Source organism: Neovison vison, chromosome 2 (assembly GCF_020171115.1).
Source record: "Neovison vison isolate M4711 chromosome 2, ASM_NN_V1, whole genome shotgun sequence".
Lineage (NCBI taxonomy): Eukaryota > Metazoa > Chordata > Mammalia > Carnivora > Mustelidae > Neogale > Neogale vison.
The window spans coordinates 175,688,085-175,711,814 of NC_058092.1; the positions used below are offsets into that span (position 1 = coordinate 175,688,085).

Here is a 23,730-nt window from a genome sequence, read left to right on the forward strand (position 1 = left end):
AATAATTCAGAACGTTTTTAAAATCTAATTTTAGACTACAGGAGTTCCAATGTAAAATTATTAGGAGGCTACAATAAATTACTCCACCTTTAAAATCTAAATTCTCTTTTTATTTTTTTTCTAAGATTTTTTTCTTTTTTTTAAATTTATTTGACAGAGAAGGAAAGCATAAGCAAGGGGAGTGGCGGGTAGAGGAAGGGGGAAAAGCAGGCTCCCTGCCAGGCAGGGAGTCTGATGTGGGGTGGGGCTCCATCCCAGAACCTGGGATCATGACCTGAGCCCCAAAGGCAGCAGCTTCACCAAATAAGCCACGCAGGCACCCCCTTTTCTTTTTTTAAAGGATTTTATTTACTTATTTGATAGAGACACAGCTAGAGAGGGAACACAAGCAGTGGGAATGGGAGAGAAGGAAGCAGGTTTCCCATCAAGCAGGGAGCCCATGCAGGGTTCAACTCCAGGACCCTGGGATCATGACCAGAGCTGAAGACAGAGGCTTTAGCCTATGCTTTATGTACTTGCCACATTTTCCACAGTGAAATATGTTAGTTTACTCGTAGGAAGGAAGGAAGGAAAATATTTTTAAACAGTTGTGACTAAAAGAAGGAAATAGGGTGATAAGGGTATACAATACAGGAAACATAAGCCCTACTGAGTGTCGCCTGCAGCATAAATGAGCCACATCTTACACATCCACACATCCCTTTTCCCCTTTGTCCTGTTAATTCCAGGTGGTACTGTATAAGCAGTGAAGAGGAGTGCTAAATAACCTAGGCACATGCAAATAAAAAAATAAATAAATAACCTAGGCACATGCAAAAAAATAAAAAATTTTAAAAAATTAAAAAAAATTTATTTGCACATGCAAGTAAATAAAAAAGAGAGAGAGAGAGAGAGAGAGAGAGAACCGGGGTTTTTTAAGGTCTGTTGTTCGTTTTTTTCTATCTGGGGAAGTAGAAATATCTGTTGTATATATGGAAGAAGAATGTGTCATCCAGAGAAAAAATGAGGACCTCTGGGCTAGGTTAACCTAAGAATTATAAATCCTAACAAAATTATTTTTATGAGTCAATCCTTATGTGTAATCAGATATCTGGATTTTAATAATAATGGTAACTACCATTTAATGAATACCTGTTTACGTATGTGCCACTCACTGTGCTTCTTCTGTGTGCTGAACAATACACTGCTGCATTTTTAGAACTAAATTAACAGGTGAGTAGTTTCTCCAAAGAGAGTCAAACAGAAGGAAGGAGACTTTCAAAAACTGAATCACTTTTTCTCTTGTCAATATTCTCTGATTCATTCTTATCACATCAAGAAATGTAATTTAATTTGGAGACTAACACTTTGACAAGTGCAGTCTTGCCTTTCAAAAAAGAAAAAAGCAGTTCTTGGATCAAAGTTTTTGGTTTTTTTTTGTTGTTGTTGTTGTTTTTAAGATATTTATTTATTTATTTATTTATTTGAGAGAGAGAGAGACAGAGACAGAGAGCACAAGCCGGTGAAGCGCACACAAGCAGAGTCCAGGATCATGAGCTGAGCTGAAGGCAGATGCTTAACTGACTGAGCCACCCAGGCACTCTTGGATCAAAGTTTTGAGCAATTTGTTTTTTGCAGCATTGTTTTATTTTCATCAAGATTTTACATTGACTTTCTATTTCAGTAAACCATGGTTTCCGTAAACCATTTCAATTTACAACAGTGATGTCAAGTTTCCTTTCAAAAAGAATTTGTATTTGTAAAACATGAGTTGACTTAAAGAATAATACTTAAATATAGTGGTATGTGGATATAGTCAAGAAAAGAAAAATCGTAAATCCTGGAATCTGAGCCAGACTTCCTAGGATTGAAGTTGAGCTCTGTTTTTTAATGTGTGACCTTAACCCATTGTTCTAATCTCTCTAATCTTCAATTCCCTCATCCATAAAATGGGATCAGTAATTACACCTATCTCACAGCAGTGTTATAACAATCAAATGAGTTAATAGAATTAATGATTTTAAAACTACAGTTGGCACATAGTAGAGTTTCAGCAAATGTGAGCTCTTATCATCCAAAAAAAGAGGGAGGAAAATGTGGTAAATTCCAATGAGCTATTTGTTAAAAACCTTTTTCTCAACTGGAGCAATTTAAATATCTGGATGATTATTTTCTTTCCTGGGAAAGCACACAAGAAAGGAAATGCTACATTCAAGGAACATGAGAGGCCATGAAAACAATCCACAAAATACAGTTACTTGGTGGACCTACAGTAAAACCAACCCTTAGCAACATAGTAGCCCAAATTTTGTACTGAAAGGGTGGGGCAAAAGGAGACAACCACAAACCTGGGAAACTTATCAAATGGCTACAAATTAGATGCTTTTACCTTCTAGTATTCCTAATCTAGGCAAGTAATATAGTCATAGCCACACCTTAGTCAGGATTCTGGGCAGGTTTGAGAGTTTAAACTTCTAAGGGTCCCAGCCTTAATAGAGCCCCAATCCCTCCATGAGTTTCACTTCCAGGAATTCCATCAGGTTCTAAGGATAACTCCCCTCCCATTTCTGGAGGGAGAGGGGACAGGCAGTCACTTTAAAACAGATCCCGAGCTCTGTTTTCCTTAACAAAAGTATGCCCCTGGGGAAAACTAATTTGCAAAAGACTGAATGACCCTTGGGTTTTACCAAAAGTCTAACCTACTTGGGCACAATGTTCAATGCCAGCATGTCAGGGGCTTCCTTTCTCTCCTAAGGTGGAAAAGAAAGGTTAAGAAGTACTTTGAAGGTCACGGTCCAAGGGCTCCTTAAAAGACTAAGACCTAATCAGTCTGGCTCCTGTCTGGTAACAGGAGATTATAGCTGATGAACTACAGACACTAGACCACAGATCCAGGAAGCTCAGAGAATATCAAACATGATAAATACTAAAAATCTACACCCTGACATATCATATCCAAAACTGCAAAAAATCAAACACAAAGAAAAAAATCTTGAAAGAACCAAGAGGAAATAAACACCTTACCTAAAGAGGCACAAAAATAAGAATTACATCCAATTTCTCTTCAGAAACAATGCAAACAAGTGAGTGGCATAAAATATTTAAAGTCCTAAAAGAAAAAAAAAAAAAAACTACCAAAAATTCTGTATCCAATGAGATTATTTGACAACAGTAGTGAGAAATAAAGGAAAATGATAAAAATCAGAAGCTCAGATCCATATTAATAAAAGAAGGTTAGAGAAGGAATAAATTAAGGTAAAGTAAAATATTTTACTTTTCTTATTCTGAAATTATCTAGCAGATAAGAGTTTGCTCAATAACAACTCATGTTGATTAAATATAGCAACAATGTATACAGCGATTATAGTCTAGAGATAAGTGAAATGAATGACAACAATGTTATAAGAGATAAGAGGGAGGAATTGGGAACATTGTATTATAAATTATTTGCATTACTTGTGTAATGGATGATGTTATTTGAAAGTGGGCATGCATTATCTATAAATTAATATAACCAACTCTACAGCAAACATGAAAAAAAAATTTAAGGAGCATAATTCATATGTTAAGAGAGGAGAGAAAATGGAATCATTGTACAAAATGATCAGTTAAAACCCGAAAAGGGAAAAAAAAGAAAACCCACTGGAAAGCAAAAAAGAAAGAACAGAGCAACAAATTTAAAAAGAAATCAAAATATGGTAGATATTAATCCAGCTATTTAAATACCCACTTCAAACATGAATGGGCTAAATACACAAACTAAAAGACAGAGACTATTAGAATGCACTAAAAAAAAAAAAAAAAAAGTCTACCAGAATACCATTTTAAATATGAAGTACACATAGAGGGGTGCCTAGGTGGCTCAGTGGGTTAAAGTCTCTGCCTTTGGCTTAGGTTATGATACCAGGGTCCTGGGATAGGGCCCCGCATCAGGTTCTCTGTTCAGCAGGGAGCCTGCTTCCCCCTCTCTCTCTGCCTGCCTTTCTGCCTACTTGTGATCTCTGTCAAATAAATAAATAAAATCTTAAAAAAAAAAATAAAGTACATATAGATGAAAAATAAAAGGATGAAGAAAGACATATCACTAATAACATGAAACAAAAGAAACTAGTATAATAACGTTAATTTCAGAAAAACCTGACTTCATAGCAAGGGAAAATACCAAGGATAAAAAGGAGCATTACATAATGATTTAAAAGTTCAATGTTTTAAAAAGACATTAATAGGGACACCTGGGTGGCTCAGTTGGTTAAGCGGCTGCCTCCGGCTCAGGTCATGATCCCAGGGTCCTGGGATCGAGTCCCACATCGGGCTCCTTGCTCAGCAGGGAGCCTGCTTCTCCCTCTGCCTCTGCCTGTCTCTCTGTCTGCCTGTGCTCACTCTCTCTGACAAATAAATAAATAAAATCTTTAAAAAAAAAAAAAAGACATAACAAACACTAATGTATATGTGTCTAACAACAGAATGTCAAAATATGTGAAGCAAAAACTGCTAGAACTACAAGGAAAAAGAGATTAAAAAAAAAAAAGAATCAACTATTATTGTGGAGACCTCAATACTCTTATCAGTAACTGACAGATCCAGCTGGCAAAAAAATCAAGAAGGACACAGTTGAACCAAGTAGTACCATTAAACAATTGGATCTAATTGCCATTTATAGAATACTTCATCCAACAACTGCAGAATACACATTGTTCTCAAGCTTACACGGAACATTCACCAAGATAGATCATTCTGATAAACCATAAAACACACCTTAACAACTTTAGACAAAATAAATGATATGAAGTTTGCTCTCAGATCACAAAGGAATTAAAATAGAAATCGATAACAGAAAGATAGCTAAAAACTCTCAAATTAGAAATTAAACACATTTAAATACTACATGAATCAAAGAAGAAATCTCAAGAATAATTTAAAATATAGTGAACAAAATGAAAATACAACAGATCAAAATATAAGTGATATAATGAAAACACTGCTTCTTGAAAAATTTGTAGCATTAAATGCATAATTAGAAAGATCTAAAATAATCTAAGCTTCAATCTTAAAAACTAGAGAACTAAGAACAATATAAGTCTAAAGCATAAAAAGGGAAATAATGAACTGAAATCAAATCAATAAAGGAAATCAACAATAAATCAACAATACCAAAAGCTGATCTTTGAAAAGACCAACAGAGTTGATTAAGATCCAGCCAGGCTCAGCAAGAAAAAAGAAAACACAAGTCACTAATATCACAAATAAAAGAAGAGTCATCAGTACAGATTCATAGACTCCAAAAGGATAATAAAAGAATATATGAACAGTTCTATGCCTACAGATTTGAGAACCTAGATGAAATGCGTTGATTTCTTAAAAGATACTTTTTTTTAAAAGATTTTATTTATTTATTTGACAGACAGAGATCACAAGTAGGCCGAGAGGCAGGCAGAGAGAGAGGAGGAAGCAGGCTCCCTGCCAAGCAAAGAGCCCTATGCAGGGTTCAATCCCAGGATCCTGGGATCATGACCTGAGCCGAAGGCAGAGGCTTTAACCCACTGAACCACCCAGGTGCCCTAAAAGATACTTTTATATCTACCAAAAGTCACACAGGAAGAAACAGCTACTCTGAAGAGGCCTGTATCTGTTAAATAAACTGAATCAATAATTAGTAATATTCATAAACAGAAATAATAACCTTCCAGAATTGTTCACTGGTGATGTCTATAAAACATCATGGAAAGGAACTGTACCAGTTTTCTACAATTTCTTTCAGAAATTATAACCAGAGGGAATATTTCTTTTTATTTCTTTTGTATTTTTTTTTAAAGATTTTATTTATTTATTTGACAGAGAGAGATTACAAGTAGGCAGAGAGGCAGGCAGAGAGAGAGGGGGAAGCAGGCCCCCCGCTAAGCAGAGAGCCCGACGCGGGACTCGATCCCAGGACCCTGAGATCATGACCCGAGCCGAAGGCAGTGGCTTAACCCACTGAGCCACCCAGGCACCCTCTTTTGTATTTTTTTTAAAGATTTTATTTATTTAAGAGAGACTGAGAGTGTGGAGGAGGGGCAGAGGGAGAGGGAAAAGCAGACTCCCTACCAATCACGTGGGGCTTGATCCCAGGACCCCAAGATCATAACCTGAGCTGAAGGTCTAACCAACTGAGCTGAAGATCTAACCAACACCTAACCAACTGAGCCATCTAGGCACCCCAGAGGAAGGACAGATGGCCTGGATTACTCTAGTACCAAAACCCAAAACATTATAAAAAAGGAAAACTACAAATCAATACCTCTCATGAATATAGACACAAAAACCCTTAACAAAACATTAACAAATCAAGTATAACAATGTAAAAAAATAATTATACATCTCAACCAAGTGAGATTTATTCCAAATAGCAAGGCAGGTCTAACATTTGAAAATCATTTACTGGGATCCATCACATCAACAAGCTAAAAAAAAGAGAGAGAGAGAGAGAGAGAGAGAAGTTGTGATTTTATCAACAGAAACAGAAAAAGCATTTGACAACAGCCAAAATTCAGTTATGATTAAAAAACTCTCGACAATTAAGAATAGAGAAGAAGTTCCGAATTTGATTTAAAAGCATCTACAAAACACCTACAGCTAACATCACTTTTTAAAAGATTTATTATTTATTTTAGAGAGAGTGTGTGGGAGAGAGCAAGTGGGGGAAACGGGGAGGAGAGAAGGGAGAGAGAGAATCTCAAGCAGACTTCCCACTGAGTGCAGAACCCAACACAGGGCTCTAGTTCACAACCTGAGCCCATGACCTGAGCTGAAACCAAGAGTCAGACACTTAAACGACTGTGCCATCCCAACACCCCTAACATCATTCTCTCTCTCTCTCTCTCTTTTTTTTTAACGTATGTGCTTATTTGAGAGAGAGTGGGGAGAGGAAAGGAGAAGAGGAAAAGGGAGAACTTCAAGCAGCCTCCCCACTGATTGTGGAGCCCAAAGGAGAGCTCAGTCTCATGACCTTGAGATCATGACCTGAGCCAAAATCAAGAGTAGGACACTTAACCAACTAAACAACTAAGCAGAGGGTAAGGGAAAGAGAGACAGAATCCCAAGCAGGCTCCATTACCAGCATGGAGCCCAACACAGGGCTTGACCCCACAACCCTGAGATCATGACCTGAGCCAAAATCAAAAGTAGGATGCTTAACTGACTGAGCCACCCAGGCACCCCCATGGACCAGAAGATTTAATATTATTGGGTTGTCAATTCTTACAACCTAATCTACAGATCTGATACAATCTCAATCAAAATCATAGCAAGTTACACCAAAAAAACAAATATTCCAATTTAAAAACCAGCAGAGGACCTGAAGAGACATTTTTCCAAAGAACACAGCAGATGGTCAACAGGCACATGAAAGGATGCTCAACATCACCCATCATCGGTGAAATGTAAATCAAAACCACAGAGGTACCACCTTATACCTGCCAGAATGGCTGGTATAAAAAAGACAAAAAATAACAAGTATTGCAAAGATGTGGAGGAAAAGAAACCCTCATGCACTGTTGCTGAAAATGTACATCTGTATAGTCACTGTGGAAAACAGTATAGGGTCAAAAAATTAAAGATAGAGGGGCGCCTGGGTGGCTCAGTAGTTAAGCGTCTGTCTTCAGCTCAGGTCATGATCCCAGGGTCCTGGGATCGAGCCCCGCATCAGGCTCCCTACTTGGTGGGAAGCCTGCTTCTTCCTCTCCCACTCCCCCTGCTTGTGTTCCCTCTCTCGCTGTGTCTCTCTGTCAAATAAATAAATAAAAATCTTTATAAAAAAATTAAAGATAGAAATACTACACAGTCCAGTAATTCCGCTATGAGCATTTACCCAAAGAAAACATAAACACTAATTTGAAAAGATATATGCACCTCTATGTTTACTGCAGCATTACTTAATATAGCCAAGACATGAAAGCAACCCACATGTCCACTGACAGGTAAATGGATAAAAATTATATTGTACACACACATACCTATATGTGTACACAGGAATATTATTCAGTCACTAAAAAGAATACAATCTAGCCATTTGTAACACTTCACAACCATCCATTACAACATGGATGGACCTAGTATGGCTCTATGCTAACTGAAATAGAGGAGATACCATATGATTTCACTTATATGTGGAATCTAAAAATCAAAACATATACACAAAAGCAGAAACAAGTCCATAAATACAGAGAACAAACTGGTAGTTAACAGAAGGGAAGAGGGTGGGAGACACACAAAATAGGTAAAGGGGAGTGGCATAGGCTTCCAGTTCTGGAACGAGTAAGTCACAGGGATGAATATAGGGAATGCAGTTGGTGGTATATAGCACTGTAATAGCATTGTATGGTGACAGATGGTAACTACACTTCTCATGAGTATTGCACAAGATATAGAGTTGTCAAATCACCATGTTCTACTTCTAAATCCCAATAATATATTTCATGGATATCAAAAAAGTGATTCTAAAGTTTATATGGAGAGGCAGAAGACCCAGAAAAAAACCAGCACAGTATCAACAAACTGACATTTCCCGACTTGAGGACCTGCTACAGAGCTACAGCAATCAAGATAGGCTATTACTGGTACACAAATAGACAAACAGATCAATGGAACAGAGTAAAGAACCCAGAAATAGACACAAGCAAATATATTCAAGTCTTCTTTAACAAAAGAGCAAAATGATTTAATGGAGAAAGGATAGTCTTTTCAACAAATGGTTTTAGAAAACTGGAAATCCATATACAAAAACATGAATCCAGACACAGACCTTACACCTGGCACAAAAATTAACTCAAAATGAATTGTGGCCCTATAACTGTAAATCTACAAAACATAAAACCATAAAACACAGAACCATAAAACTTTTAGGAAATTTAGGAAAAAATCTAGACATACAGGGTTTGGTGATGAGTTTTAGATACAATACCAAAGGCATTATCATGAAAGAAAAATTTAATTTAGACTCTATTAAAATCAAAAACTTCTACTCTATGAAGACACTATTAAAAGAATCAGAGAAGTTAAGTGTCTGCCTTTTGCTCAGGTCATGATCCCAGGATCTTGGGATCAAGTCCCGCATCAGGCTCCTTGTTTAGCAAGGAACCTGCTTCTCCCTCTGCCTGCCACTCTCCCTGCTTGTGCTCTCTGACAAATAAATAGAATCTTTAAAAATAAATAGATACATTAATTAATTAAATAAAAATAAATGAATGAGAGAAAATATTTGCAAAATATATATCTGATAAAGGACTTGTATCCAAATTATACAAAGAATTCTTAGAACTAAACAAACAGGAAATAAACAATCCAATTTAAAAATGCAGGAAAATGGGGCGCCTGGGTGGCTCAGTGGGTTAAGCTGCTGCCTTCGGCTCAGGTCATGATCTCAGTGTCCTGGGATCGAGCCCCGCATCAGGCTCTCCGCTCAGCAGGGAGCCTGCTTCCTCCTCTCTCTCTCTGCCTGCCTCTCTGCCTGCTTGTCATCTCTCTCTGTCAAATAAATAAATAAAATTTAAAAAAAAAATACTGGAAAATAAATAAATAAAATTAAAATTAAAATGGGCAAATGATCTGAACAGGAACTTCACCAGATGAGATATATAAATGGCAAATAAGCACATGAAAAGATGAGCAACATCATATGCTATCAAGGAATTGCAAATTAAAACAATGAGAAACCACCAAATACCTATTAAAATGGGTAAAAATCCCAAACACTGACAATACCAAGTGCTGACAAAGATGTGGAGCAAAAGGAACTCTCATAAGGCTGAATGCAAAATGGTACAATAACAACTGGTAGTTTCTCACAAAGCTAACTAAAGTCTTTTTTCTTCCTTTTTTTAAAGAGTTTGTTTTAAAATGTCTTGTAAAAAGACAGCATGAGAGGGGAGAAGGTCAGAGGGAGAGGCAGACTCCCCATAGAGCTGGGAGCCTGATGAGGGACTATCCCTGGACTCGGGGATCATGACCTGAGCTGGAGGCAATTGCTTAACCAACTGAGCCACCCAGGCACCCAAAGCTGACTCTAGTCTTACTATACAATCCAGCAATTAGGCTTCATGACACCTAACACAAATAAGTTAAAAACTATGTCCCCCAAAAAGTACACATGAAGGTTTATAGCAGCTTTATTTATAATTGCCAAAACTTAGAAACAACCAAGATGCCCTTCAGCAGGTGAATGGATAAATAAACTGTGGTACATCCAGACAATGGAATCTCATTCAGCTATCAACACACACACACACACACAATAAAAAAGAGGAAACTTAAATGCATATTACTAAGTAAAAGAAGCCCCTCTGGAAGGCTACATACTGCATAATTCCAACTATATGAAATTTGGGAAAAAGCAAATCTATAGACCACAGAACAATCAGTGGTTGCCAAGGCTCTGGGAGAGGGAAAAGGGATCAATAAGTGAAACACCAAGGATGTTTAGTATGATACTGCAATAGGGATGACAGATACTACACATTTGTCACAACAGAAAACCTGAACACCAATGTGATCTATGGGTTTTAGTTAATAACAATGTATCAATACTGTTCATCAATTATAACAAAGTTATCACTGCAACTATCAGAAGAAACTGCGTGTGGGGTTGGAAGATAGGATGGTATATGGAAGATCTCAAACTCAAACTCAACTATTTTTTCTGTAAACCTAAAATTGCTCTAGAAAATAAAGTCTAAGGGCGCCTGGATGGCTCAGTGGGTCAAAGCCTCTACCTTCAGCTCGGGTCACGATCTCAGGGTCCTGGGATCGAGCCCCGCATCAGGCTCTCTGCTCAGCAGGGAGCCTGCTTACCCCCTCTCTCTGCCTGCTGCTCTGCCTAACTGTGATCTCTCCCTCTCTGTCAAATAAATAAAATATTTTTTAAAAAAAAGAAAGAAAAGAAAAAAGTCTAGGGGCACCTGGGTGGCTCAGTGAGCTAAGCCTCTGCCTTTGGCTCAGGTCATGATCTCAGGGTCCTGGGATCGAACCCCGCATCGGGCTTTCTGCTCAGCAGGGAACCTGCTTCCCCCTCTCCCTGCCTGCCTCTCTGCCTACTTGTGATGTCTCTCTCTGTCAAATAAATAAATAAAATCTTTTTAAAAAATGAAAATAAAGTCTATTAATTAAAAATATACACTGGTACTTGAGAGCAGAGACAGTGCTTTATTGACCATTGTAACCCCAGTCTCTGCAGAGTGACTGGCATGAAGAAGTGTGTCAGTATCAGACAAATTAAAGGTATAATGCATAAAGGCATTCAAGCCCTGAAAACACATATGCACACATCTGGTGGTGGGAGAGACAAAAATACAGTTCAAAAAGCCTTTACAAAAGAGGTGATAGTCAAAGGATAGGCATAAATTACAGGAGACCTTTCCAGAGTTGCAAAGGGTGGGAGAACACAAAAAGGAGCATCAGAACAAAAGCACAGAAATAGGGAGAGGCTGTGTATTTGGATAATGGTAAGAGGGTAAATTCTGGGGAGTTTTTGTTTGGATTTCCTTCTAAAGCCAGCATAAAAGTTGTTTTAGATACCATAACTAAAGAGCTGTATTGAAAACGTGAAAATTGATAAAGAGAAATCTCACGGGAAATGGAGTCCGCCGGCTTAAAGAGAGAGCCTGGATCCCTCCATGTCATCACAGACCCCAACAGAAGAATAGTCAACAAAAAGAATCACTAATTACAGGCCCCAAAAGGGAAAGATGCACTTTGCACCTCCTGCAAGAAATCAACTACTCCGGCAATTCCGCCAATGAGAAATCATCATCACCCTGAACTCCTGCATTTTTTCTACCTCTCCTTTGTTTGTTAGACTTGTCCATAGTTTTACTGTAGCTTGCATGTCCTGAATTGCAATTTTGTGTTATTCTTGAGTAAACTCATTTTTGCTGTAAAATAACAGCTTTTATTTTTAAGATTTATTTCCTTATTTGAGAGAGAGAGCACAAGAAGAGAGAGAGGGCTCGTCTCAAGCCAACTCCCTGCCCAGAGCCCAGTGTGGGGCTTGATCTCATAACCCTGATAACCATGATCTGAGCCAAATTCAGGAGACAGCCACTCAACCTACTGAGCCACCCAGGAACCCCTGACTGTTTTACTTTTAAGATTAACAAAGGTTTAAGAAATTACCTCTTAAATGGTAATTTTATATATTTGCAACTCTGTTCTAGCATGAATGTCATGGTATGTTTTCATGATTTTTTCTTTTTTTTTTTCTTTAATTCAAACTTTATGATGGCTTTCAGCCAAAAGATACTAAAGTTCTGACCTAAAGATCAGAGATTAGAAATTTGAGGACAACGTTGACCACATCATCATGTCTCTATCCCTTAACAAACAACTGTCCCCAGTACAAGAAAAACTAGGAAAATGTATGTACAAATTAAAATAAATCTAGCTCCAACATTAGGAAATGTACTTCAGATGGTTAGTTAGGGATATCATGTATTCCTCTGAAGAATCACACACTATTCCTACATATAATACATGTATTCAATTTTTTTTGTTGTTACAAGAAATGAATACGACATGAAAATAACAAACTTTATCAAGGAATCATCAATACCATACCCAACAAAAATTGGATTTTAATACCAAAATCCAAGAAAGCTAGAAAATGTCATTCTAAGTATTGAATTCACATTTTTACTAATTTCCTTGCCATCTCTCCAGGAAAACTAAGGGGGGAAAAAAAAAAAAAGAGGTGTGAAAAAAGTGATCAATGTACCCTAAGTACAGCTTCTCAAAAATAAAGCAAGCATTTGGAGAAACAAACTCTGTGTTGCCAAAGTAAACAATATGATTAAATATTGCTAAGAAAGAAAATGTCAAACATAGTAAGGACAATTCTTTGGATCTCCAGCCAGGAAAATAAGTCTCAACATTCCACTCAAGTCATGAGTAGTCCTCTATATTCTCTTGCAATTTCACACTCAGCAGTATTAAAAGGAAAAATTTTTCAGAACGGAGATTCCCACATGGATTCTCAATTTAATAACAGATCACACAACTGTCACCAGAAACACAAAGCACAGCAATGTAATGGGCTGCTAGGACAAGTGTAAATAAAGAGCAGAGAGCAACTTCTTCTCACCCAGCCAGTGACTTACAAGGCTGCCAGGTATTAGTGCCTCCACACTTACCCCTGAGGAGCACAATCTTTTCTGAAAGCTAGTACTCCATATTTTACTTTTACATTGATCAAAAATGTATAACCACAAAGTAAAACAATGTGGGGCCGCTTTTCACCAATCATGTTTATAAAGATGAAGAAAAAAAAAACGCTGTGCTCTAGGAAGCTCAGGACATAGGCACTCCCGCACACTCTGGTGGGATGTCAATTGGTACAACCGGTCATCTGAAGGCAGATTTGGCTGTACTCAAAAAATAAAGGGGACATAAAAATGTCCACATTGTTTGTGTATGTTCTACTTCTGATAACATATGATAAGCCCAACATGGGTCATAAGTAAGGAGTTATTCATCTCTCAGTCTTTAGGGCAATGAAGAAGGGCCAAGGGTGCCCACAGCCCCCTAGTGCCACCTACATCAGGGAGCAGCCAGGTCCTTCGACTCCAGGGTGCCGTTGTTATAAAAAAAGATTCAGAACATCATGACTGACATTGAACATACACATTGAACAATACATTGAACATACACATTGAATATATATATTACCTGCTCAATAAAAACAATATTACATATGAAACCTTTAAACACAAAATAAAAGGAACTTACTGTGAACCAAGCACTGACCTTTACAACGCAGTGCTAGCAGCAACCCTATGGTGCTAATTAATTATTATGCCCATTTTCCAGATAAAATGAAGATGTAAACCAACAAATTCTAGGGATGGATATTCAGATTTGCCTGTGCACTGCAAATGTTTTAAAATTTTTTATTTACCTGATGCATCAACATCTCCACAAATAGACCATGAAGACCTGACCCAGACAACCAGGCACAAATTCTCCTACGTGTCCTCTCCTGACTGTGAACTAGTGATATTCAAACGCACCAGTGAAATCCTCCCCTGTCTCTGGCTTGTGTTCTCCACCCTGCTCCCCTTAAGACTCCAGCCGAATGAGCCCCTGCATGTTCTGCTGTGCCCCAGAGGACCATGGAGGTAAGGAAATCTTTCACTTTCGTGGGCCTCTCCAGTGTTACTCCATAACCATGCCCAATATATCATCCAAAAACCCACTTTCAAATAACATAACTATTCTTTTTTTTTTTAAAGATGTTATTTATTTATTTGACAGAGAGAGATCACAAGTAGGCAGATAGGCAGGCAGAGAGAGAGAGAGAGGAGGAAGCAGGCTCCCTGCTGAGCAAAGAGCCCGATGCGGTACTCGATCCCAGGACCTGAGATCATGACCTGAGCCGAAGGCAGCCGCTTAACCCACTGAGCCACCCAGGCGCCCAACATAACTATTCTTTACAACGCAGTCTGATCTCCATGATTACTCTACAGAAAATACTCTCAATGAACAGTCTGAAAGGAAGTTACCAATGGATTGAGTTGAGACATTGATATCAAAGGAGTAGGATTTGCATGATTTTTTGCTTTGGAGGCAGGGAGTTGGGTTGGTTTGGTATTTGTTTGACTGTGTTTCTGATTTTTCAGGAATGAGTAACATTTGTTCTTATAATTATAGAAAAAAGTTAAAGAACTTCAACTTTAATCAAAAGCAAAGCAGGAATTAAAAATAGAAGGACCCAATAAGACAAGAACTCAACTTACCTGGAAGTAAAAAGGATGAAGAAGATAGGACTATTCTAATTTGGGGCATGAAAGAAGAAAATTAGCATTCTTAATTCCACCCTCTAAAAACATGATTATGATACCAACATCCAAACAAAAATTCTTTATAGCTCCAGCTCAGTTCGAAATATAATTTCTAAACCACAGGACTGTGCAAAGGAACCATAAATCTTAATTAGCACTGAGAAAATTTCCACAAGCAGAGATACCGACGGCTTTTAGAGAATTGAGTTCTGTGACTGTGAATAAGGAACACTCCTAAGAGCAAATGTACAATAAATGGTAGTGTAAAAATGTACGCAAGGAAAAGAAGTCCAAGAGAACAAGGGTTTCTGCTTCTCCTCTACCTTAAATTTTTCTTTACTTGATTTTGGTTTTGCTTTATTGGATTTTTTTTTATTATAAAGTATATCCTCATTTTAACATATCACATGAAAAGAAAATTTAATAATTCCCCTTCCCTGAAAATTCCATCCCTGAGGTAACCAAATTAACCCATGACCTATGCTCAAATATTATGAATGTCCTTCTCCTTTCTGTTTTCAAACTTGGATCATGCTACACTCTTAAGAAATAATGCACATCCTTCCAGTTTACTATGTGTAGCTCTAACTTAATGTTAAATTACCTTAATCATATTCCATATAATAGAGGAACCATAATACATGCAACGTGTCCTATTAAGGTTTAAAATTTGTTTGTTTCCAATATTGTTGCTTGACAAACATAATTGGAATAAATATCCCTGTAAATATGACCTCACATACTTTGTTGTTGATTTTTTAAGTTTTTGAGGTTTTAGCTTCCATAGCGGAAGTTCCTAAATTGGGTTGCTAAACCAAAGGGTAAGCATGTTTTATTTTTTTTTTTTAATATCTTATTTATTCATGAGAGACAGAGAGAAAGCATAAGCACGCAGAGGCAGAGGGAGAAGCAGGCTCCCCGAGGAGCAGGGAGCCCTATGCAGGGCTCCATCCCAGCACCCTGGGGTCCTGACCTGACCTGAAGGCAGATGCTTAACCTTATGTGAGCCACCCGGTGCCCTAAGCATGTTTTATTTTAGCAGATAAATAGTTTACCTAAGCTCCTCTCATCCTCCCCACAAAAAGCTGTACAACAGACACTCAAATCAGCAGCACTCAGAAGGGCCCATATCCTCAACACCCTAAAGAGGACTTTTTTTGGCCCATCTAGTAGGTAAAGTGCAATCAAACAGGAAGTAGTCCTTTTAATCTCTTAAGGCTTGTGAATTTAACATCTTTTCATATGTCTATTGGCCAGCTGCTTTTCTTTTTTTTTTTTTTAAGGGGGGGGGAGAGAGAGAGAGAAGAGAAGCAGAGAGAATCTTTTTTTTTTTTTCGCCTTTTGCTTTTTTTTTATTACTCAAAAAAGCTTCATTTTTTTATTTAGCTTCCTGACTCTGTGCTTGTGCCTTCAACATTTTCACAACAATTTTCTGCTCCTCAATAAGAAGAGGATCCTGTCAAGAACACACAAGGAACCACCGTAGGTCCTGCTGAGGTGTTTTCTCGTTTTCAGACAACCTCATAAGGACTTGAGTTCTCCCAGCATAAACTCCTCTTCAAAGTCGGTCTAGGCACACACCACATGCAGATTTTGGTGTTTTCCCAACCTCTTTGGTATAAAGGTAAATGATCCTATTACCAGGGGCTCAAGACAGCCTATTTTTATTAGAAGCTATATTATAGGACAGCCTACTGCAGAATGTCAAATGCTGGACCATTGTGAACACCTATGGACACAGTCCCCAGAAACTGCAGAGAAAGAAAATCAGATGTGGGGCTTGATCTCATGACCCTGAGATCATGACCTGAGCCAACATCACAGATTCCAGCTGCTACCTCTCATAAGCAAGAAAGAAAGTTTAGTAGTTTTATTTTATCATCAGCTAATTCTATCAATAATCTCTATTTTTAAAAATCACTTTTAGAGGCACCTGGGTGGCTCAGTCATTAAGTGTCTGCCTTCAGCTCAGGTCATGGTCCCAGGATCCTGGGATTGAGCCACACATCAGGCTTCCTGCCCTGCGGGAGGCCTGCTTCTCCTTCTCCCACTCCCAGTGCTTGTGTTCCCTCTCTCACTGTCTGTCTCTCTGTCAAATAAATAAATAAAATCTTTGTTTAAAAAATCTCTTTTAAAAAGGGGGTGCATATGTGTGGGGCAGAACTGAGAGTGTTTGTACCTCATTACATGAGAAGGGGAGAAAGGTCTCATTAATGACTCAGATTTCTAACTTAAGCAATGATCACAAACAAATAAAAGGCTTCTTCAGGAATCCCTGTACATTAGGCATTTACTCAGCCCTCCAGAGTCTTCATCAGTGTCTGGGCAAACCTACAGCTTAGAATTAGTGCGCTAGGAGGTTCTGCAAAACAGCATGGACTAATTTTTTTAAAGATTTTATTTATTTATTTGACACAGAGAGAGAGATCACAAGTAGGCAGAGAAGCAGGCAGAGAGAGAGGAGGAAGCAGGCTCCCTGCCAAGCAGAGAGCCCCATGCGGGGCTCGATCCCAGGACCCTGGAATCATGACCTGAGCCAAAGGCAGAGGCTTAACCCACTGAGCCACCCAGGCACCCCCAGTATGTACTAATTTTGATGGAGAGCCTCACCACAGTCTGGATTTCAGAACATGGAGACTGTTTAAGCAAGAGAAATCTTACCAGTTAAGAGGACATTCTGTAGAAGTGACGTGATCTGACCAAGCACATCTACATTGAGTAATAGACTAAAACCAAATTTCCCAACATAGAGGGCAATTCATTACACTGACTCTTCAAACACCTGGAGAATTTCAGGCTGGTAAGTACCACATACTGAGGGACTCGACGAGACTTCGGTAGATCTCCACACCAATCGAAGCCATGCCATTTCATAATCAGTACCAGCTTTGCAATCTAACCAAACTTTGCAAAATGCAGCATGGAGTGCCAAGATTTTAATTATTCTGTATATACCTGTTCTGTGGGACCAGCAAACTAAAATAGCAGCTTCCGGGCACACCTAATGCTTTAATTAAAAATTGCCAAATTCGGGGCGACTGGGTAGCTCAGTCCTTAAGCGGCTGTCTTTGGCTCAGGTCATGATCCTGGGGTCCTGGGATGGAGCCCGGCATCATGCTCCCTGCTCGCGGGAAGCCTGCTTTTCTCTCTCCTACTCCCCCTGCTTGTGTTCCCTCTCTCGCTGAGTCTTTCTCTGTCAAATAAATAAATAAAATCTTCAAAAAAAAAAAAGAAAAATGTTGCCAAAATCTCAGAGATGCTAAAAATCTGACATTTCTTAAGAGATCAACTTTAAAGTACCAAACCATCACTGAGATATTATTTGCTATAAGTTATCATATTTTCCAGGACGCTAAGTTTGTTCAATGGCAAGCTATCATAATGAAAAGCAACACATTGATAAAAACTAATAGGTTAGGAAAATATATATATATATGTTCACATAGCACTAAGCAATTTGAATTAAATAAATTACCTAATCATATAATTTGATCCTTACAACTCCAAGGTGGATAAAGTAGGCATTATCATTAACCCCATTTTGTAGATGACAAAACTAAATTGCAAGACAGCTCAAAATCACACTGACAAATCTCATTTTCACATATCCTGTCACTGAGCGTGCTTCCCTCCTACTGATTACCAAAGCTTCCCCTTTCTTACTCTTTTATTTATGTTGCTGAGAAAGACAAAACAGCATTAAAATCAATTCTTGGTTGTCAACATTTTATTACATGGAACTGTAGATGAAACTCTTACACAAGAACTAGGCCTTCCTCTGCATATTCCTGGTAAACCTGAAACTCTTGTCTGCACACCACTCACAAACATGTGGACACTGGGAGCAACAAGGATGTAATCAATTTCTCTCCAGCTTCTATACCTATCATTAAAATAATTGGGTGTCCTTCTTGTCTTAGCAGAGTTTGCCTACTGAATACCAGCAACACCTTCACAGTAGTGATAGATCAACACTTTGAAAGGCTGATCATTTTGAGCTGAATTTGAAACGATCATGACTTCTTTAAATAGTCAGGATAGTTGTTAGAAAACCCTACGACATGTGCAAAACATAAGACTAGCCATTTTATACAACTCTCTTTCAGAAATGTCACCAATAGTGAATAGAGAGGTGGGGTAAACTAAAAAGCAACCTATTCAAAATGATGATCAAAGCAGAGGTCAACAGGATACACAGCCAAGAGCCTCAGATGGGCTCTAGAAGCCGGAGAAAGTAAAGAAAAGGATTCTACCCTGGAGCCTCCAGAAGGAATGAAAGCCTACCAACTCATTTTGGGCTTCTGAACTCCAGAACTGCAATGGAATAAATCTGCACTGTATTAAGCCATCCCACCCCACCAGAAAAGAGATCTACCATACTTCAAATTTAACCTGGAAGACAAATATGACAATAGGAGATATGTCTATAAAAAATAAATCACATGTCAATTCTTTGGAAAAAGCAAACAGGTAGATAATCCATAAAGAATGAGAAGGCCAGCTTATCATTTTAGAATTAAACACTTAGTAGATGACATTCTAATTTTGTAAAAACTGTACCATATGATACATCAGTCTCTACTATCCAAAATACAAAATTTAAAAGGAACTTAATTTTTAAATTATACCAAGTGTACCACATTATAAATTTTATTACAGAAAAAAAAAAAAAAAAGTTGCTCTCTGTGAGAAACTTTACTTGAAACTTCAGAAACCAATCCAAATTTTGTTTCATTTGGAATACCCATCGGCAGCCAGTAGCATGACAGCAGGGCCTCTCTGGCCAAGCCTAGTGGTAACAGAGATCACAGAAAAGGTATTCAAATTCTATCAAATACTGTTTTCTTCTGTTTTTAACTTCACCATACAGCAGGTCGGGTGAGCCACCCTTAATGGTTCATAGCACATTATCATTTCTCTTAATTTAGATTGGTTCCTTTTTCTCTCCATAGCCTAACCCCGTGAGCTGGGTCCTACAGGCAGTCATTCTAATGCACTTAATAAGCATTTTATGTAAGTGTTCTTGCAAGATGTGTACTGTGCAGTGCTTATGAATATATAATTCATATGAACAATATACCTCTCTCTCTCTTGCATTTTTCACCAAGCACTCTTCTTAGAATCCTTTCCTGTTGCTTTTATCTAATCTGTTGGCTCTAATAGCTGCAGACAACCCCATGCTGTGCATCCAGGGCTCTCCCTCTCCCTTTCCCAGCGGTCTCCCAGTTACCTCCCATTTCCCACAACCACCAGTCACCCAGCGAAAAACCTGGGACGTGTTCTCTGGGGGACCTACTGGACACATGCCAGTGCCCACCTGCAGTAATGAAATGGTTGAGAGTAAGCAGCTAATTGGCTTAAGAAATGCCAGATGCTTTTCCAAACAGCTGCCCCAGTCTCAGCTGCCACCAGCAACACGCAAGGCTTCTCCATCTATTGCCCCCTTCCCTCATTTGCTCTGCTACTCGGAGCAAGTCCTCCTCTGAACCTTCCCTTTCTTTTCCCTAAAATGACACTATTTACTCCCATTGCCTATCCTGGTTGTTGAGAAACAAATTTAAAGAAAGAACATGAAAGTCCTTTAAAAAGATAAACAGCAGTTTACAATGTCAGCAATTACTGTTGTGATTTTTGTTTTTATGACTATTTCTAATTAGCGTGCTCCCCAATGCCCTTCCCCATCCTGCCAAATAGGAGGTGATAAGTAAAAGAACTTGAAGCTTGGGAAATGAAGCTTTCTCATAGATACCTAAACATTCAGGAAGACTAAAACAGTATACAGAAAATGCTTTTTCGTCTTTATTTATTCATCTATACATTCATTTGATTCAACATTTTACTAAGGACTATGTACCTAGCATTCCGCTAGTACTAAAATACAAAAATTTATACAGCAAATATGCATGTCGTACATGAGCAAATTTTCCATCTTTAAGGCATAGATTTCTGTACATAAATTTTTACCCCTAGATAGGAATACTTCAAAGACAGTAGCTTCTGATATCACAGGGTAACACTTCCTACTTATTGAGCACCTACTGTATCAATATCTCACGTATATTCCCCAACGACAGAATAATCCTGCCAGGTAGATGTTACTGCTCTAGCTCTTCATATAAGGAAACGGACACAGTTAAGTGATTTGCCCAAAAGAGCAATTAAATGGAAGAGCCAGAAAACCTCAGCATGTTACTCCAACATCCTTTTTCCTCTCCACCTCATTTCCTCCTCCTAAAAGATATGTTCAAAAATATTCTTAGTAGAGAGTAGACTACTAAAGCTGTTATAAGGATATGAACAAAATACCACAGAAATTACAAATACAAAATTATAAACATGCAGACACAGTTCAACAATAAACACTACCATTTATTTAAAAAGTATTAAATTTAATTTAATAATTTAATTTTATTTATTTATATTTATTTTAATAATTATTAAATACATTTTATTAAAGTGTGTTGTGGGCACTACTTATAATCCTTATTAAAAACATTGCAAAAGAGGTATCTCCATCTCTTTCAAAGGTGTAGAAACTGAAATTTGGCTTACCAAGGTCATGCAATTGCTAGTAAGTAAAACTGAGACTAAAACACAGGTCTTTTTTAACTCCAAAACCATGTTGTATTGTTGTTGGTTTTTTTTTACCATAAGTGAGCACTTCTTGGAGGGTAATAGAAGTGTTCTAAAATTGGATCATGGCAATGATTTTCTGACTCTGTAAACATATTAAAAGTTATTGAATTGTATACATTTAGTGAGTGAATTTTATGTATATAAATTATATCTCAATGAAGTTATTAAACTTATGGTTTTCTCTTTGTAACGATGGTTTCTTTTATGAGCTTATAAAGTTTTACTTCACATCAATTTTTTTCTCAATATGCACCTAGTTAAAATCATATTTTCAAAAATTCTTGTATTAAACACGTGAAACAAACGATTTCTGTGTACACTCCCCTTCTCTCCCCTTCTGATCTGAGATCAATCCTTCCCTAGGATGTGAAGTAAGACACGAGTGGTTTCTTGTTCAGTCAATTATATACCACCTTTTGACTCTACAGTCTTATTCTTAGGTATTTAACCTCATTCACACATATACAAAAAGGGTGGAGGGAGATATACATGTGTCAACAAAGAGATACATACAAAAATGTTTACAGCACCTTTATCCGTACTAGCCAAAAGCTGAAAACAATGCAAACATCTGATGAACAGATGAACAATTTGTGGTACATTCTATACAATGAAATACTACTCAGCAATAAAAAAGGAATAATCTACTAATAGCGACAACAGCAAGGATATCAAAAACCATTCCACTAAGGGAAAGAGACCAGGTACGAAAGAAAACAAAATGAATCCACAGTGAAGGAAATCAGAGCAGCATTTGCCTGGAGGATGGGAGTGAGTCTAACTGGGAAAGTTGGACACGTCACTGTACACTTAAATATAGTGAATTTTAGATCTCAAATTATAAATCATAAATCTCAAATTATAAATTATATCTCAATAAATGTGATAAATACACATGCATGTACACCAACACATACACAAGAGGAAGAAAAATCTATTGGGCTGAACTTGACTTCCAAAGACACAAAGTCTTCAAAATCCTGTTTCACCATTCTAACATCTAATAATCCAGTTACAGACCTCAGGTCTCTCTTCTAACTCAGATATCTGAGGATCCACTTGGTAATTATTTTGTTCTCAGTGGGAAACAGAGAGCTGATCAACCAACCTCAGTACAAGAGCCCTTTATTTACTTACAAATTCTATGACACCCTAGAGAATAAAAACTAGTTCTCATTCACCCATGTGTCCATATGTGTGCCTGGGCCAAATACATTACAGATAAACAAACCATCGATTCAACCCAAAAAAATGCAGTGCACTTCACTGCATGTAAATGGTGTGCTGCAACCAGCCAATACTAGCTTCAACACGCGTGTTCCCACCTCCATGTTCACTTCCCACTAGCAGCTTTTTTTTTTTTTTAAGATTTTATTTATTTATCTGACAGACAGAGACCACCTGTAGGCAGAGAGGCGGGCAGAGAGAGGAAGGGAAGCAGGCTCCCTGCTGAGCAGAGAGTCCGACTCGGGGCTCGATCCCAGGACCCTGAGACCATGACCTGAGCGGAAAGCTGAGGCTTAACCCACTGAGCCACCCAGGTGCCCCCCAATAGCAGCTTTAAACCAGCCCTGATGGAAGTACTCGGTGCTATTGTAGGTAACATATATTTGGTCTTTGACCCTGTTTCAGTCTGAAGCTCCTAAAATCTCTTAGAATTTCCTAAGTGATAAGAGAAGGAAAGGTGTCTTGTTATGTTAATGAGGTGACTTGCAGAAAGCTCCTAAAGCTGGGGACCGGCTGGCAGTGGAGTCAACTGTGGGATTAGAGGGTTGGAATGCTCTACCCCACCCGCCACCCGCCAGACCCCTCCCCGGCCTCCAGGGAGGAGAAAGGTCCTGGAAGCAGAATCACTTAACCACCCGCCAATGACTTAATCAATCATGCCTGTGTAATGAGGCCTCCTTTCAAACCCAAAATGAGAAAGGTTCCGGAGTGGTGAACACATAGAGATGTGGTAAGAGTGGCACCCAGAGAGAGCCTGGAAGCTCTGAGCCCTCTCCCTAACATTTGAAGAATTATTTTAACGTCAGGAATGCCAAAATGTGAGGGGGGGAAATGCTTCTGAGAAATAAAGAAATGTATCACTTGACTACTAATTATCTATACCTCTCTCCTAGAATTCAATTTTTTTTTTAAATCATAGGCTAATTGATCTGGAATGAACCTTAGAAACTGTTTATATTCCCACTCTCTCTTTACAGGAGAGAAAGCAAAGCCCAAGAGGTGGTAATATTCTGAGGTTACAACAAGAGCATGGGGACCAGAGTGGGGACTTCAGTCATGGCCTCCTGATTTCATCATCATCATC

General features: G+C 38.2%; 1 protein-coding gene and 1 pseudogene across 1 annotated transcript in view; both read right to left on the reverse strand.

Moving 5' to 3' along the window:
- The window catches only part of ANK3 (ankyrin 3), a 667,998-nt gene that overhangs the window by 638,474 nt on the left and 5,794 nt on the right, over positions 1-23,730 (reverse strand). The gene's annotated exons all lie outside the window — the stretch shown is intronic.
- LOC122900698 lies at positions 16,093-16,503 on the reverse strand (annotated as a pseudogene).